The 18,992-nt window shown below is 36.0% G+C and overlaps 1 protein-coding gene across 2 annotated transcripts in view; it reads right to left on the reverse strand.

Moving 5' to 3' along the window:
• Positions 1 to 18,719, reverse strand: part of Cntn5 (contactin 5) — a 1,228,807-nt gene extending 1,210,088 nt beyond the window's left edge. Inside the window, exon 1 of one of the 2 annotated variants that reach the window (XM_060369300.1) lies at positions 18,267 to 18,719. The gene's annotated coding sequence lies outside the window, so the exon portion shown is untranslated. The remainder of the gene's footprint in view (positions 1 to 18,266) is intronic. The other variant, XM_060369297.1, reaches the window with a different exon arrangement.
• Positions 18,720 to 18,992: the final 273 nt, after the last annotated feature.

Genomic DNA, 18,992 nt, shown 5'->3' on the forward strand with positions numbered 1-18,992 from the left:
GGCATGAGCAGAATGCAGTACTTAAAAGTCTATGAAACAGCTACTTTCAATAAATATTAGCTGTTAACTTTGGTAGCATATTTTGGGGGTTGTATATATGAAATATTTGTTTTGTAAATACTAAAACTTGTGTTTCTTTCCTACGTTGGTTAATCTTTTTAAAATTGATGATTGCATGCTTGATAACATTTTTCTTTGTGTTTGTCTCTCAACAGAGAAATAAAAATATTAGATGGGTGAATACTAATATGAATTATTTAATATGAAATGCCAAGTATGGTCATTATGAATAAAATTTTTATACCAAATAACTTCTAACACTTTCAATTCAATCCCATTCATATTATTTTTTAGATAAAAGAGGGACATAATCTAACATGTGTGAAATGTTAACGTAGTAAATTTTAGTTCTGACTGACAACATATAGGGTCTGAGGATGGATTATAATTTATTGCACTACGAGTAAGTTTTAAATTTTTATTTTTAATGTTCTCTTACTCTTTGAGTATGTATCCATTCTATGTAAGATTAAGATACTGTATTAAACAAGTAAGAAAAATATTAGGATGCACGGTAAACCTTTTTTAGTTTAAGAACTTTGAAAGATGACAAAACATTTCATTTTCCTCATTCGTTGAGTAAATCAATGAGCAATAAATAAAAACCATTTTAGAATATATTTGTATTAAATACATAATAAAAAATTGTAGCATTGTATCCTTTCCAAAGAGAAGGCCATTCACAAGTTTAGTTTATAATGCAGACTATTTCTCTAAGATAATTACGAGATGGATAATCTTCATTGTGAACCTGAGTGGCATGAAATGTATTTATAATATGCATATTATAGTTGCTTTAGATGAGCCTTTGCTACAGCAGGTTTTACTTGTGTCTAATACTGTAAGCCTTAATGAGTTTCTTTGGTATTCATGCAGTATGAATATAATAGAAGCATGGTTTTAGTTCTGTCTTGTGGGTTGTTTTACTGTCAGAATTTGTTTCCTATTTTAACACCTTTGCCATTTTCTTCAACACCATGTTCCTGTAAGTGTCACCTTGATAAAACAGTGTGAAGTTTCCTGATTCTCACCCCATCTCTGTTCTATTGAGAAAATACTTATATGATGTTTTTAATCTTATTGCTATAACCCTGTGAGAGCCTGAAACTAAGCGAGTGTCCACTACCCAGCAAGCTGTCCATCAACAACTCACCCCTAAGATGATGGAGCAAAAGAAAATGAAAACATAAGATCCATTTTAATTTTTAAAAATATTTCTGTGATACTTTATGATGATGAACATTCTTTCAAAGCATGGCACTTTTATTCGTGTGTGTGTGTATATGTGTGTGTCTGTGTGTGTGTGTGTGAGAGAGAGAGTATACATGAAGGAGTGTTAGAATGAACAATGTAGGCAGATGGAGTTCAGAGGTCAATATTCATGTCTTTCTTAAAGGCAGTCCACCTTGTTTGTTGAGAGACAGTGTCACACTGTGACAGGAGCTTTCCAATTTGTCTTATCTGACTGGCCAGTGAGCTTCCGGACTCTCCTCTCTCCAACTCCCAAGCATTCTGAATGTAGTTATGATATTCACTTTACATGGGTACTGAGCACTGAACTCATGTTCTCATACTCTTGTAGAAAGTAGCTTACAACTGAGCTTTTTCCCTCCTCCCTGCACATTGCTCTCAAACTTCCCCATTGAGATCTGGGGGCATAGGAAAGCATTCTTTTACATGTATACTACAGATCCCATCAGGATATCCATTTTTCAACCAAAGACCAAAGAAACAAAAGCAACAATAAGTTTCTTTATGGATTTTGCATCCACCCAATACGTGGTAAAATCACAGTGAGAAGGCAATTTTAATGGTGTGGCACTGGTTGTGTGTGACCATGGCTTGCGATTTTCTGTCCGATAACATAATATTTCCTATTTTCCCTCAGTCTCAAATGAATGTCTTGGTCTTTGATTTCACTTTTGCAGTTAGTGTTTTTATTATGGGAAAAAGAATGCAATAAATAACAGTTTGGCCTTCTAAGTTTCTATAATGATAGAAAAATAAACATGTAGAAATGCTGATTCTCTCTCCAGTTCAATGGTGCTTCCTGTTGATAACACTGATAATTCAGAAGGAACTGGCTGAGAAAACAAATGCAGAAGACTATGAAAGAGCTTAAGAACAGACTCCTGGGCATGAATACAATAAATGAGCTCAAACACGGAATTCTTTTCAGGCTGTTAGAACCAGTTTCTCTGTCAGATACGCTCTCTCTCTGTCTGTCTGTCTCTTCCTCCTCAACTTTCTCCTCCTTCGTTTCCTCTTTATTGCTCAATACTGTTCTCTTTTCATGAAGTTGAGTCATTGAGTTGCTGGGTTGAATTTTGTCAGAGTAGAGGGAGGGAAGCACTTTACTTTTAAGTGCAATCATGGATCATTTAAAGTTCTTTTAACCCAACATGGTTCTCTATAATTAATTTTAAAGAAACAAGGCACATCCACTCAGTTTTCTTCTGTGTTATTAATGATAATTTTATTAACTGATAAATTAACTATGGTGTTTAGTAGTATTCAAAAAATTAGCAAAATTTTCATAAAATTTAGATAGTCCCATGTACAAAAAAATGTACTATCACAGTTTTAAAGAATACATACTTTAAATTCTTAATAAGAAAGATAAATTACAGAATTTATTAATTTTATTAATATATTTAGGTCAAAGAGAAGCCCCAACAAAACCAACTCATACAAGAATAAATACTGGCAATTCACCCTGGATCATACTATATTAAAAGTAGTTGTTTATTTTTTAGTGGTTCATAATGTTGACATATTTTAGGCATTATATTATGCAGATCATGTGATCATGTTGTGTTAAAAACAATAAAAAGTTCAGCTGAAAATTTCAGTACAAATGTTATGCAAAGTAATTTGTAAAACGGACAAAACACACAGTGGAAAAGCCAGTTTTTATTTACATTTTATTTATTTACTGAGACATTGGGAGTATCATGTCAGGGAGAACAAATATTGTCAACAAGTGTGAGATGATAGAAAATGAAAAGAAAGTTTTGGTGTTCACATGGTTCTGCCTAAACCACAAAGTGTTTGTAGTTCCAGGCAGATCGAGATGTTGTCCTAGCTAGTTTTATGTCAACTTCACACACACCAAAGTCAGCTGAGAAAAGAGAGTCTCAATTGAGATAATGCCTGCATAAGACTGGACTGTAGGAAATCCCAGAAAACAATATTACAATTAATGATTGATTGGAGAGGGTCCAGCCCATTGCGGGTGGTACCACAACTGAGCTGATGGTTCTGGGTTCTATGAGAAGGCAGACTGAGCAAGCCAAGATGAGTGAGGCAGTAAGCAGCACCCTTTCATGGTTCCTGCCTTCAGGTTCCTGCACTGTTCTAGTTCCTATCCTGACTTTCCATGGTTTCCTGAAATATAAATGAAATAAATTCTGTATTTACTAAGTTCCTTTTGGTCATGGTGTTTAATTACAGCAATGTTAACCATTGCTAAGACAGGGGTTCCTAAAAGACTCATTTGTGGCTCTTAATCCGCACCCTGAAGGTGGGAAATGCAGCGATAAGCACAAAGACTAACTTAAGTTTGACAAGCAGGAAAAGCAAAGCAAAGCAAACAAAAAAAAAAAAAATAATAAAAACAAAAACAAAAAAAACAAAAAACAAAAGAAGCCTCTATTAGTTCAGACTGATATGATGAAGATCAGAGGAAGACTAAACAAAGACCTTTCCATTGAAGGAAATTCTGCATCTGCTGGGATGAGAACAAGAGGAAAGCTCAATGGAACACAAGGGAAGTCTTAGTCATCCCTACCTACACAGGCGGAGCACTCCTTTTGACTGTGCCCCCAGCTAGATCATTTGTTCACATTGATGTGAGAGAGAGGGAGAGAGAATACTATTAGCAAATAGCTTGGGTTTATCATAGGTGTTCATTCATTTTTCTGAAAGTATGGTGGGGACTCTAACCATTTCAAATTGACTTTTGCTTCTGTCCCTCTTCTGATTTCTATTATCAGGTAAAACAAAACAAAACAAAACAAAACAAACAAACAAACAAAAACAGGAAAGAGATCTTACCCTCACACAGGAAACTGGGAAATGGACACAAATTTAGGCTCAAACATAGAAAAAAAAAAAAAAAAAACCTAGAATGAAATGAGACATTTTTTCGTGTATTCTCTTGGCACCAGGAAAAAGCTTGAAAACATAGAGTGTTGGCACACTGGGAGTATGCACACTCCAATACACTGACAAAGGAAATAGTATTGGTTTTATCTGTGTGGAGGGCAAATTGACTTTGAAATCAAACTTTGAAATACAATTTTTTTCTGACCCAGTAACCCCACTCTCAGGCATAATTAAACATATCTAAACATTCATATATGGGCTTTTGCTTCACTTATATTTGCTGTCTTATTTGGAACGAGTTTATCAATAGTTAAAAAGAAGGGTTTGTAAGCCATTTTATGCACATGCAATGGAAGAGTCTATGTGAAACTGTTATGCAGATCCACAAATACAGTAAAAATGTTGCATTTGGAAGGATACATGTATAGAGATGTAATGGAATAGTAAATGTCAGAAAGATGGCACCTTGCAATGTGTGAAGGGTGAGACTTGACTTTCATCATATTCTTCATTCTTGCTAGCGATGGCAATAGGTTTATTCATTTTAGTACACAAAACATTTAATATGTTCTTATTTAACATACATTCAAATTAACCCGACCATCGGCTGATATCACTTTCTCAATCTACTCACATGAGAGGTTTCTTACCTGTAGATGGTGCTTCACTTACGGTCCTCATGCCATCTAATGGGCTTACTCAACTCTCATGAATAACTGCTCTGTCCACTGACTCCAATTTCCTCAAGCCCTCTCTTTTAAAAATAATCCACTTGTTATTATTGTTTTTTGTGTTGTCTATGAGCTCAGTCAAAGTCAGAGGGTAACTGTAGCATCAGCCTTTACTTCCACCTTTATGTGGGCTCAAGGACTGAACTTGGGGCATCAGGTCAGGATAGCACATGACTGACGAGCCTCTCTGAAGTCCTTACTCTCATCCTACCAAGGATTCTTCTATTGGTCGACTAGCACTTGTTTGTTCTCCTTTGTTTCCATGATTTTGAGTTATAAAAAAAAAAATCTTACTTACAACGTACCTAACAAAACATTCTGTTTTTTGTGGTGTATTTCACTTATCATGACATCTTTTATTTTTGTTGTTAATGTTAAAAACTGCCAAGCTCATCCCCCTTCTCAAGCTGAATAACATGCATAGCACTTGTACAATTCAACATAACAATAATAAACAGATTACAAAGCAGAAAAAAGCCCTGAACTAACTTTTTGTCATAAGGCATATGGAAACATAGCTTTCTGCAGTTATTTTCTGGAAAAAAAAAATGAACCAAAATCATGAAGTATTGCTACTTCATGAGCACTGAGATGCAAATGTGTACATAATAAGCAATGAAAGGCTTTGGCAAAGGTGAAGATAAAATAATGCACTGATACACTGTTGTAAGAAATGTCTGTTCATGTAGCCAGGACTGAAAATACAAAAGAGGGCAATTAAGACCTTGAAACCAGAGTATCATGTCACCCAAGCAGTTCCTTTCTAGGTAGGTATTTCTCCAAATAAAACCACCACAACATAAACTGTCTGTGTTCTCACATTCTTACCAGTGTTAGTTTACACTTAATAGGATACAGGACAATGAAGCAGTAGTCGACAGATTACAAATTGAATAAATAAACACAAACAGGACAACATATATCATTAGCTTTCTGTCGCTCCTTGCCAATTATACAAACGAAATTAAGGGAAGAGGAGATGGAGACAACACTTGCTTCAGTGACACATACTCCTGTAATAGTCATTTCTTTCACACCCACAACACAGTAGATCATTCATGACTTATAGAAAATAAGTGAGCCATTCTTCTTTAGCATTGAATCCACCATAAGTGAATCATTAGAAGAAAAGTTCATTATGATTTATTTTTATTACTGGAAAGCATTTTTATAAAATATATCTTTCAATGAGCCATCATTAAAATGATACTTGTGTTATTTATTCTTTGAGAAAAGAATATGAGAAGAAGAGGAGTGGATTTATTTTTTTCTTTTCTCCATGTGACATAAAAATTGAATTCTCCTGGAGTGTTTGAGTTAGAATGGTTAAACAGTGCCTAACAAAGTCTTTCCTTCAGATTAAAAGGAGATTTGCCTTAAATAGCAATTTTATTCAATAATTAGTCAGCTGCAAAAATTCACATTTCTAAAGATAATTAATAGTAGAAATACACAGGGATTCTTCCTAATTAAAAATAAAAAGTATTGGTGTGACTTGTAACATAGAGCTGGTCGTGGAAAGGTCTTGCGGTAGTCATAATAGAATGAGAAAATAGGACATAGGCCTCACCCCTTTTCTACTTAAATACTGTCTTAGCACTGGTATTCTTACCTTTAACATATGGTTTTTAAATCCTCCAACTAGAAAAAAATGACATATTTTTATCTTTAAAATTATCTCATAAGACAAACTCACTTGAAATGCAACTTTGTTTTGGCTAAAATTACAACTATGAGGACATTTTTAATAACTCATGAAAAGCATATGTACTTAATCCCTGCTGAAGATAATAAAATTGCCTTCTTTAATTCCCTCTCCTATCTGAGTTTCTTGCCTTATTTAGTTTTGTTTTTTGATTCCTTTCATTCCAACACCCACATATCCTATAAAGCTTTATAACTGTTTGAAATAGATTACTTTTGTTTGTTTCTAGTATTCCTTTTTGTTTTATAGTCTAATTAGTTATTGAATATTTGATGAAGTGGTTGATTGGGTGTGTAGATATTATATGCCACTTAAAGTTGTATAGTATTTACCAAATAAATAAAATATGTTTGCTTTATAACTAATATTTCCAAAGTCATCAAGATAAAGCCATCACCAAACAAAATCTGGATGGCAATATATTTCATTATCATCTTTAGAAAAACATTTTTTAAAATGTGTTTGTCCTCAAACAATATAATTTTTGCACTAAAATTCAGCAACTGTGTCACTATATAAAAGATCCATTTATAATTTTTATTAGTCAATCTGTCTTGTATTCCATTGTATATACATGTATGTGCATGTATACATATAGACATGCAAAACAACTACTGAAAGATAAGGCTATAAATTTGAAGGGGAATGGTGAGGAATATATGGGAGTGTTTATAGGGAAGGAAGAAAAGGGAGTAATATTTTAATTATACTATAACCTCAAAAATAAAATATTAAATAGACACTGTCATAAGATTACTTTTTATATTATTAAAACCATGTGATTGAAAAAGGAAATAATTGAATACATGAATATAGTCTTCATCTTTTTTTTTATCACACAAGATTCAAAACCTTTACTTCTATTTCCAAATTAGAATTCCGATGTAAATAATATTGTAAAGGAACATAAAGATCTCATTTTTTCACAGTGAAACAACTAAGCAACCAGAATATTAAAAATGTCCAAAGAGAAAAATCACACTAAGCCTGTCAAAAAAAAATAATGAAAACCAAAGACATGACATTACCCAGCTATAATGGGTGATGCACGGGACCTCATAAAAGTGGTTTAACTTTGGAAAACTAAAATGCCAGTATCCATGTATATTTAGGTAGACTTAAATAGGTTTTACCTTTTAAAATTCTAATCTAAAACTTTGAAGTTGCATGTATCTTTGTCTCAAGACAAAAAAGAAGTCATCTCTGAATCTGCACACCTGTACTGGTATGTTTTCTGAATTTGGTGGTAAAGTGTTTCATTCCTGAGGTGTTTTCTTCACTCTCATTTCATTCTTACTGTGATTACTAGACTAGGACCATCCTTCCCCCAGGAAAAGGAGGAAGTTTTTGTGTCCTTGAGATAAATACACTGGAAACCAAGTTCATGCTAGTACTGCCCTGCTCCTGTTATAAGGGATCCCCATGGAGACTGAGCTGACCATGGGCTTCATCTGAGCAGGAAGTTTAGGTCCTCTCCATGTATGGTATGGTCCTTGTTTGATTTATCAGTCTCTGCAAACCCTCCTGGGTCCAGATTTTTTGGCTGTGTTGGTCTCCTTGTGGAGGTCTTGACCCCTCTAGGTTTTCCTTTCTTTCTTTCTTTCTTTCTTTCTTTCTTTCTTTCTTTCTTTCTTTCTTTCTTTCTTTCTTTCGGATTTCACACTTTATTCCTAATAGCCAGAACCTGGAAACAACCCAGATGTCCCTCAACGGAAAAATGGATACAGAATTTGTGGTGCATTTACCCAATGGAATACTACTCAGCAATTAAAAACAAGGAAATCATGAAATTTGCAGGCAAATGGTGGGCTCTAAAAAAGATCATCCTGAGTGAGGTATCCCAGAAGCAGAAAGACACACAGGATATGTACTCACTTATAAGTGGATACTAGGCCCATAATATAGGATAAACATACTAAAATCTGTACACCTAAAAAAGCTAAGCAAGAAGGAGGACCCTTGGTAAGATGATCAATCCTCACTCAGAAAGACAAATATTGGATGGACAAACAAGGCATTGGAAGAAGGAGAAAACAAGAAACAGGACCAGAGCCTACCACAGAGGGCCTCTGAAAGACTATACCCAGCAGGGTAACAAAGCAGATGCTGAGACTCTTAACCAAACTTTGGACAAAGTTCAGGGAATCCTATGAAAGAAGGGGGAGATAGTGGGACCTGGAGAGGACAGGAACTCCACAAGGAGAGCAACAGAAACAAAATATCTGGGCACAGGGGTCTTTTCTGAGACTGATACTCCAACCAAGGACCATTCATGAATAAAACCTAGAACCCCTGCTCAGATGTATCCTGTGCTAGTTCAGTCTCCAAGTGGTTATCCTAGTAAGGGGAACAGGGACTGTTTCTGACATGAACTCATGGGCTCTTTGACCACCCCACCCCCACAAGGGAGCGGCCTTACCAGGTCACAGAGGAGGACAATGCAACCAGTCCTGATGAGACCTGATAAGCTAGGGCCAGATGGAAGGGGAGAAGGACCTCCTCTATCAGTGAACTTGGAAAGGAGAATGGGAGGAGATGAGGGAGGGAGGTTGGAATTGAGAAGGAATGATGGAGGGGGCTTCAGCTGGGATACAAAGTGAATAAAATGTACTTAACATAAAAAATAAAAATTTAATTAAAAAATTTTTCACATATATCCAAAATATGCTCAAGTACACAACAAGAACATTTGTTCAACCATGTTTGTAGCAGCTTTATTCATAATAGCCTTCTAGGTCTTTCTATCCCTCCCCCCCTTTTTTCCATACAAAGTTTGGCAATGAATCTCAGCATCTGATTTATGATACCCTACTGGGTAAGGTCTATCAGAGGCCCTCTGTGGAGGCTCCTGTCTTGTTCCCTCTCTTTTACTTTCCATTTGTTGAGGTGGCATTAGTAGGCCACAGAAAGAGAGGATGCATACAGTCCTGATTAGACCTGATAGGCTAGGGTCAGATAGCAGGGGAGGAGGACCTCCCCTATCAGTGGACTAGGGAAAGAAAATAGGGAGGTAAGAAGGAGAGAGGGAGGGTGGGACCAGGAGGAGATGAGGGAGGGGACTACAGCCGAGATACAGAGTGAATAAATTGTATTAAATAATAATAAAATAATAATAATAATAATAATAATAAACAATAAAAATTAAAAAATTAAAAAGAACTCAAAATTAAAAACATAATAATAAAAGATTAACACAGTGGAAAACAGTTGTGCCAAGTTCAAACCCAAGCCCAACAAGCCAAAGGATCCCCTTCAACACACCTATTGCCACAGTGATAGGATTACTCTTGTATATGTTAAGGTGACTTGACCATGCTGTACACCCCTCAGTTCTGTCTTTTACCCTCCTTAGGACCTCCAAATCCAGAAAGACACTAATGACACTGCATCAAAAGTTGAGTTCATCAAATTCACGAACTTTAATTTTCTGAGGGATTCATAAACAGAGGGGGAAATGGCAGTTTGTTGTTCAATTTATAGTAATGGACAATAAGGGCTAACGTTTTGTAAAATGCCAGCATTTGTGGAGAAAGACGTTATCCCCTTAATTTATGACAAAATACCACTTCTCTGATTGTCTTTTATAAACTCCTTATTCATTCATTGAAAGGAGCCCACTGTATTAATGAACTTTCCCCACTGTCGTAGGCATGCGACCTCTTTGGATTTTTCCATACTCACAAATTAATTTTTGTCTATAATAACAAAATGGCCAAGTGTTAAAGCTTCCATTGTCTGAGGAGACAGATAAAGCCATCCTCACAATGGATATTTTTATTTCTTCGAAGTGCTCAGAATGGACAAATCTCAGTGTTACCTCAGCTTGCACAGTTTCCTTTTCTTCACTCTCCCCCCAAGCCCAATTGAATTCTTTCTCCCTTCTCAACCCTTTTATCTTTATTTCTTTTTATTTCTGAGACATTGTGTCAAGAAAGTCAGACTGACATAGAGCTTTTTGTGTTGCCAAGAATCAATCCCAATTCCTCATCCTCCTGCTTTCATGCCTTGATTTACAGGGTTACAGGCCTACACCACCACACCGGGTTTCTATGGTACTGAGGACAGAAATCACAGCCTCGCGTGTGCTGATCAACCATTCTACCAACTGAGCTATGTTTCAATCCTGCAAGCATATATTCTTGATGTTATCATTAAGTTGGCTTATTTCTGGATGGTTTCCCAATCTGTTTAAGACAGGAATCAAATCCCACCTCTTCGGTCTCCAAATACAAATAGCACCACACATAGTGCTAACTTTGTGAGAAATTCCTGTCTGATCACATACATAGATCAGAACTGATGGATGCGCATGTTTAAAAAATTTGGCATTCCTTCTTACAGTGATCATCCTCTCACAGACCAAGAAAACCAAAACATGTTCATAGTTTTAGAGCTTAAGACTATATGCTATAGATTGAGAATTAAAGTAGTTATAAAATTTCTCTATAGGTATACCATAACAATATGCTATAAATATGCTATATTAATAATCCTAAAATCCTCATTTTATCATTTAAAATTAAGCTTTTTGTGTATTATCAAAACCAGACGGCCACCCATGTTAATCATGTGACAATAAAGACAACAAAGAATGTTTCAGTGACTTATGTTACACAACTCGTGCACTATAGTCTAAACACAATTCTAAAATTTAACTTCCAAATCTTCCGTACCGTTCCATTCATTTGCATTGGTAAAGTGTACCTTAGAACAACTTAGAGATAAAATAACTTATACTCTGGGAAGTAAACACAGCAAACATAGATCTACAGCCCACATGAAGTAAACCAATATAAGGGTCTTTCCCATGGGGGAATTTCATGCAGAAAAGTTATACTTATGGACAATAAGGACTAACGTTCTGTAAAATGCCAGCATTTGTGGAGAAAGACATTATCCACTTAATTTATAACAAAATCCTACTTCTCTGGTTGTCTTTTATAAACTCCTTATTCATTCATTGAAAGGAGCCCACTGTATTAATGAACTTTCCCCACTGTTGTAGGCATGCGACCCCTTTGGATTTTTCCATACTCAGAAGCTAATTTTTATCTATAATAACAAAATGGCGAAGTGTTAAAGCTTCAATTGTCTGAGGAGACAGATAAAACCATCCTCACAATGGATACTTTTATTTCTTCAAAGTGCTCAGAATGGACAACAGTCTCAGTGTTACTGAGACTGGATACTTGAAAAGTATTCAAAGAACAATCTGGGAAATTCTCATAGCTGTATACAACTCATGTAGACTCACCCCCTAATTGTGCTTCCTCTATCTGTTGTCCTTTTATTTTTAGTGAGAACTGCTGCTGAGCACAGCAGCCTGAGAGAATAATTAGTTACAGAAGCTTCTTAAGAGAGTTTTTCTTGACTCTCCTCAGTGAGTTGAACAGTGACAACAATCCCTTAAAAATGCAAGGAGCACATGGATACAACCATAATTTTAACATAATCCACATTGCAAACTTTCATCATGTCAAAATACACAGTGATTGAACATGTCTCAAGTAGGCACTCATTCTAACATGACTAAAATAATTAAAAAACATTTTAGGAAAATAAGTCTCAAATAAGTTAATAATTCAAAGAATACCAAGGACTGCTCTTTCATTGGATGTGAAAGATGTTTTGTACTTTCTACATGAACTACTTAGAAATGTTAAGTACATGCTTAGAGTTGAAAAATCCAGGCTTAGGGCAGATATATCATCCTAACAACACCCCCTTACTTCATCTATAATGCACTTGGGTTATGAACCTTTAGATTCTTAATATTTAAAGGGAAGAAATCCCTAAAATTAAAATTAATTCATACCTACATACACAAATTCATCACAATTTGAATATTAAAGCTTCAAGACAAATCATCATTAAAATAACATTATATGACAAAGCCCCAAAATTATTAAAGCTACTATCTTCACTGTACTGAAGACTTTCTAGCATATATATTCATCTTAAAATAATTTATATTATTCAGTTAAACACTGTACTGAAGACTTTTTAGCATATATATTCATCCTAAAATAATTTCTATTATTCAGTTGAACATAGAAGAAATTTGTTTTAGACAATGGCTAAATATATGACATATTCATTTTTTCCACTCCATTTTTTTTAGCTTTGTAATATAAAATAAGCCCTGTAATTTATACGCAACTCAACATTTGAGTTTTAAAACTAAGGAGGAAGAATCCTTTCAGAGGTATGTTTTCCGGTTTGTTATCAAGCCTACAACAACCCTATCATTCCGAGGAATTCCCAGGTTGAATTTTGGTTAAACATTGACACTACACTGTGTTGTCTCACCCTCATGTCCCTATTTTCTGTGCCATTACATCACCTGTTGGACATTTATTGTTATAAATTCTTCCCAAGTTTCTTAGATAAAATTTCAAGATTTTCTTTTACATGAGGTCACTGTTGAGTGACCCCCTAAGTTTATTGACCAAAGCTCTCACATAGCATGGAAGGTTCACTACCCCCACCCCAGCCTCCCTGCCATAAGACCTCATTTAATCACCAGTACCTCCCTCCAAGTTACCATATTTACACGCTATCACTTCCAATCCTAAAGGCCAACATTCCTCAGATAATCAATGAAAACAAGGGCATTACATCGACTCTGCGTTAATCTAATTTGATGTCACAGCATGCTTTGGATTTAACAGAAGAAATATAGCTGGATCCTAATTACATCTCTCTCTCTTTTTTTTTTCTGCGAAGTTAACATGTCACCTTTTGTGTCGCTATGGACTAGACTCTGGGACAGACATGTGACAGCCGGAGCTATGCGCATACCCTTCCAATACTTAGTGACACCATTCTGTTTGTGCACATCCTTCCAATTCTGTCATGTTTGCTAGTGCTCTCAGTTTGATTTTCATCTCTAACTCAAAATGTTTCTCAGTGTCTAAGAAAATAGTCAGTTAAGCATCAAATAATATAATAACTTAATATTATGTTATATAAAAAACACCTCTTCAGAATTTGTCATTATAACCCCGTTGGTGTAAGAGAAGAATATTTTAAAATAAGCTGTATTGGCTGAGAAAATGAAGGCTCCAGATCCCTTATAAGGCTGGAGTGCAATAAAATAAAATAAAATAACCACTAAATAATTATTTCACATTTTCCAAGATAATAGGATATTTTGGTAAAGAATTTGAAGAGTTATATTTCAAAACAACAAAATAACAAAAATAATTCAAAAGGCAAACCTGTCTGATTTAAACAGAATGTTTTATAAGTTTTCAGAAGTAACTCAGTGCAGTGGCCTAGTGAACCATGGAACAGCTAATGAAGATGAAGTGTTACCTAAACAAAAGTGATTTTCAGTAATATAAGAACTGGTTTTAAAACTCTTATTGTCACTTACTGTGTCTTCTTATTAATATTAATTTTAACCAGCAGGGAGTTTGTGCATAATTTTGTAATATTAAAATCGGAGATACGATAGTATCTCAGCAAACACAGCACCACTGAAAGGGAATTCTCATGTAAAATCACAGAGGAAAGTCCAGGTGAATCCAAACAGCTCTCTTATATTCTCTCACTGATATGTTTTCATTTACTTTAATCTTAAGAAGAACATCTTTTTAATTAAAATATACTTTCAAACATGAAGCCTCAAAATCTTCAAAACTATGGATGGAATTTGATATACTGGAAAATAAATTTCTCATAAAGTAGCCCAATTATCACTTAGTTACTGTCAACATTTTGTGCCAACATGATCAGAAAAGGTAGTGATTAGCGACATTATGGGAGATGAGGAGGTATCTCCAATTCTTTTCAAGAAAATGTCTTTATTAATTCAACTCCTACTGGGGAGTTCTACGGATATGATATCAAAGCAAAATTGTTATGCTCTACTTTGACCACTTTCATCATCACCCAGGCCACAAATCAGTTGCCTATGCCTCGGATAAACTTTACAAGACTGATCATGAAGGAAAGTGAAGCAAATTCACACTTCCTAACAGGCATAGAAATTGTTAATCTCTGTTAATACAAGAACACACACATACATCAGTTGGCTGCTGTACTTCTAACAAGACTCAAACACTTTTGTTTTGTATATACTGAGGTGTGGACTATTTGGAACCACAAATGCCATTCATGGAACACAGATTGAATAGCATACTGAAGAAGACCAACAATTTATCAATATTATAATGGATAACACATTCACACCACTGCCTACTAGGTTAAGGAAACATGTAGTCATAGATATAATTTTCACAGATAGGATATTTATTAGGCTTTTTTTTTCTGAATTGTAAGAATGTCATTGTCCACAATGGAGGAGTAGGAACTCCTGTTTTTTGATCAGATGCTTGGCTTTCTGAACAATGCCAAACGGCCCTCACTGGCATAGTGCTTCAGAATATATACTCAAACACTTTGCATTTTAAGTCATGAGATCAATAGTGATAAAAATAACCCACATTTAAGTTAGCCAAAAATATTAGTGTGTAAAACAATGTAAGTTTTATATGTAGTTTTGAAAAAACAAGTCCAGTGCATTTAACTCAGAAGAAATAATTTTAAATAGATAATTAATTATATAGCATGGATTTTTAAAAAGTGTTTCTATATAAAGTAAAGCCATTTACAATTATTCTAATAGCCACTGCGTTAAAACACAATAATTTGTTTTATTGACTTATAATAGAAACCATTTATTAGAAAAGTAAGTCTCATACTAATTGAAAAAATAATATATTCTATTTATCATAACCTACTTATAATATACATAGGAATATTCAATACTCTTAAAGAGAAGGGAGATTGGAAAAGTTCATAATGGTCTTTAATCCAAATTTAAGTGTTAAGGAGTTTTATGAACTTCATTACTTTTTAAAGGGAACAAGCTTCTAATGTGGACTTATTGATCACAAGGGCTCAGGAAATAGACCTGCAGGGATGTGACAGCTGAGTTTCCGACCAGCCTCACTCCCGTTCTAAAGTGCTGAAAAGTTCATGGAGCATCTTATCATATTCTGAACACTTGTCTAGAAAAATAGCATCTCAGAAACACAAAACTGGCTTACTACAGGTCTGTATCTTTGGGAATAAGAAAGAGGGGCACATTCATGAGCTTTTGATGCCAGAGTTTGAGAAATACATAAAGGCATATATGTCTTTGAAGAGAAATCACTGCCAACCTTCTAGCATTAAAATATCTTTCACACGTAATTAAAATAACAGGTAGTCAAGAATGTGTGATTGTGTGGATGAAGTAAATTGTAATCATTCAAATATTTCGGCTTTACTGAATCTTAGAACAGAACTATTGATGACATGCTTTACTTCGGTCTGTTATAAAATGTGCTGAGCATGACTCAATTGTATGTATCAGTCATCCACACTCTATCCTAATCAGGCAACTTGTCATGCTTTTATTTTATTCTTTACAAAAATGTATCTTTTGTTTTATCTTCCAGTAAAGAAAAACCCACAATGCCTTTGCCAGCACATCACACACTTGATGTCTTCATTTGCCTAGCCCTCTGCCCTTCATGATACCCTCTGGTCCCAATTGCTAAGTCAGCCTGACCAGCAAACCATGCTCCCACCTGCTACCTTGAAGGCAGTAAAGACTTCACAAATGGTCAAATAAAAAGACACATAAAGAAACACACATAACAAACAAGTTCCATCATCCATTAAATTAAATTATTAAAGCTTAACTTTAAACACATATTTGTGCACAGCAGATTTATAATGTTCAATAAATGAACAAATTCTATCTGTAAAACTTAAGTTTTTCTCTCTGATTGTTTACCCAATAGCTACTAGGTTTCAGGCCCCCTAATGGCCAAAGTAATTTTAAAAAGCTTGAGAAATGCTCAGGTATATCAGACCGCCACTTGAAAATTCTACCACTCTCTATAATATACATGAACATCCTGACCTCTTGCCAAAGGGCAGCATTTAGTTCATCATTGTAATATTTTTTTTTATTTTTTTAACTTCTAAGCTTGCTATTTTACTATTTACTTGCATATGGAGCCAGAGAGATGTCTAATACAGTTTTTCTTCTGTTAGTTTTCAAAGGGTTTAGGTACTGTTGAAGGGTACAGCAACCTTTACCTCCAGCATTCTCAACCTTACGCTAAGCAGTCTACTGATGCTACAGCCACTGCTAACATCTGACATTCCAGCTAAGACAGACAATTAAAAAAAAAATAAAAACTCTTTTCTATATTACATTTATTGTTTTAACTTTTGACTCAGAACTGTGTTCCTTCTACCCTTAAGTAGATTCGATTGAAATTTTGCATGATATACCCACTGTTTTAATCACTTTTTGAAATCTATTTCTATATGGTCATTTGCTGGGCTCAGCGTCTGATCAGCATAAGCATGCCAGACAAGCTTAAGACTTAGGGCTTGTGCTTCTGAAAACCTTAAGGTACTTCCCCCATTAAATGAGAAATTCGGGAAGAACCACAGAGGAGTTGCTCTTCACTGGCCACTGACACTTTGTAAGAATCTTCTCATGTCTTAGCCTCGGTTTAGTCTTGGTATGAATCAGAATGCAGTCCTTACTAGCATGCTGTGACATCTAGAGGTAACTCAATAGGTGGGTTGCAGCCCAGTAATGACCAGTTACATTTACAACCTTATGTAAACTTAATTCATTGTTTTCTGATACTGCTCTTTTAAGATTTGTTACTATTATCATTCTTTCTCATAGCTAAGACTCAGAATCAGAACAGAGAGCTGAAGTACCTAAGTGACTTCACAAAAACATATTATCTTCATATGGGCAAAGCCTTACACACAGACCACTAAGAAAGTTCTCCAAACCTGTCCTAAAATCACCATGTGAACTGTCTTACTCATGCTAATTTTACATAAAATTGTTCTGAAATATTAGTGTATTCTTATTGGAATTTTAGAAAAGTAAGCAACCTAAAAATGTTCAGGTTGTCATAGCAATCCTAAGCTTACTGCACATCATAATCATGGAAATTCAAACTAATATTCTCTTCCCAGTTTCTGTAGAAATAAGAATTGGGGAACATGTATTTAACAAACATATCTGTGCACAATGTATAGGGGAAAATAAGTCAACATAAGTCAAGGCACCGCTTCTCCCAGGTCCTCAAACTTTGCAGAACTCTGTTTGCATATCTCCTGAATTTTACCAAGGGACTGCACTGCCAGATGCCCAGTTATTTGGTCTCTCTTCTCAGATTGCTCAGTCTATGAGATGCTCAACCACGACCTGAGAACCCCATCCTATTTTTATTTTTGTATTTATTTGTTTATTTCTTTATTTATTTATTGTCTTCCTTAAACATTTTATTGCTTTGGTAAAAAGCGCTTTTATCTACGCTGCTATTTGCCATCCCTAAATTTACTTGCTTCTATTTTTTTTTTCCTCTTTTCAGGTAGCCTTATGAGACACACAAATAGGTTGTATACTTGCTTCAACTTTTCAACACAAAATCCCATCAGAGAAAAACACTGCTTTCCCCGTTCTTAAACAAGAGTCACTGAGCACTTTTTTTTTTTTCTTTTTACCTTTGGCAACACAGCTATGAAGGGTGGTTTTGCAGAAGCGACTGTGTCAAAAACCCTAAGTGACTGGGAATTGAAACGCACCATCATCAGGAACAGTCACCAGCGAAGGAATGCCAGCCACTTACCAATGAGATGCCAGCTGCCTCTGTCCATTTCGGTGACTCTTAATCCCTGTCTCCCATCCTCTTGCCCTGGGCACAGCTCCGATGGAGCAGTTTTCTTGGGTGCTCCGCAGCCTGTGGCAGAAGAGAAATCGCAGAGTTCTGAGTCCTTCACTGGGAATTCTCTGGCTTGCCCTGCCTCTCCCAGCAGAGGGGACCCAGGTGAGGCATCCTCCTAGCTGCCAGCTTTAATGGCACTTGGCTGCTGGCAAGTTGAACAGGGAGGAGTTGTTGGGAGATGCAGGCAGGTGCAGGTGGGCGCCTCCTCCCGCTGCTGCTCAGGGCTCGCGCGGATGCTCCAATGCGTCCACGCGCCCCGCGCCGCGCGCCCTGACTGGCTAGGTCCCTCCCAGAGTGGCCCGCGCCCCTCCCGCTCAGCGCTGTCACCGTCGCCAGGCGCCTCGCTGCCTCTCGCTGCAAAGGCTCATTTAGCACGTCCCTGCCTGTAAAAGACTGTGTGTCTCAAGCAGGGCTTTGGATTTCTTTCTCTTTTACGTGGTACTCCACTCACATCACTCGCCAACCGGTTTCCTCCCCATCTTTCTCTCTGAAGTCACTAAGACCGTTCCGTTTCCCCTACCTGGCCACCTCTGGGTCTTTACAGTGACAGCGAATGTGCTAGCTGAAGGATGCACCAGGAGCTGGCAGACACTGGGTCCCTTCCTCCCTTTGGCCTGCTGCTGTCCCTGC

This window comes from Meriones unguiculatus, chromosome 1, assembly GCF_030254825.1.
Source record: "Meriones unguiculatus strain TT.TT164.6M chromosome 1, Bangor_MerUng_6.1, whole genome shotgun sequence".
Classification (NCBI taxonomy): domain Eukaryota; kingdom Metazoa; phylum Chordata; class Mammalia; order Rodentia; family Muridae; genus Meriones; species Meriones unguiculatus.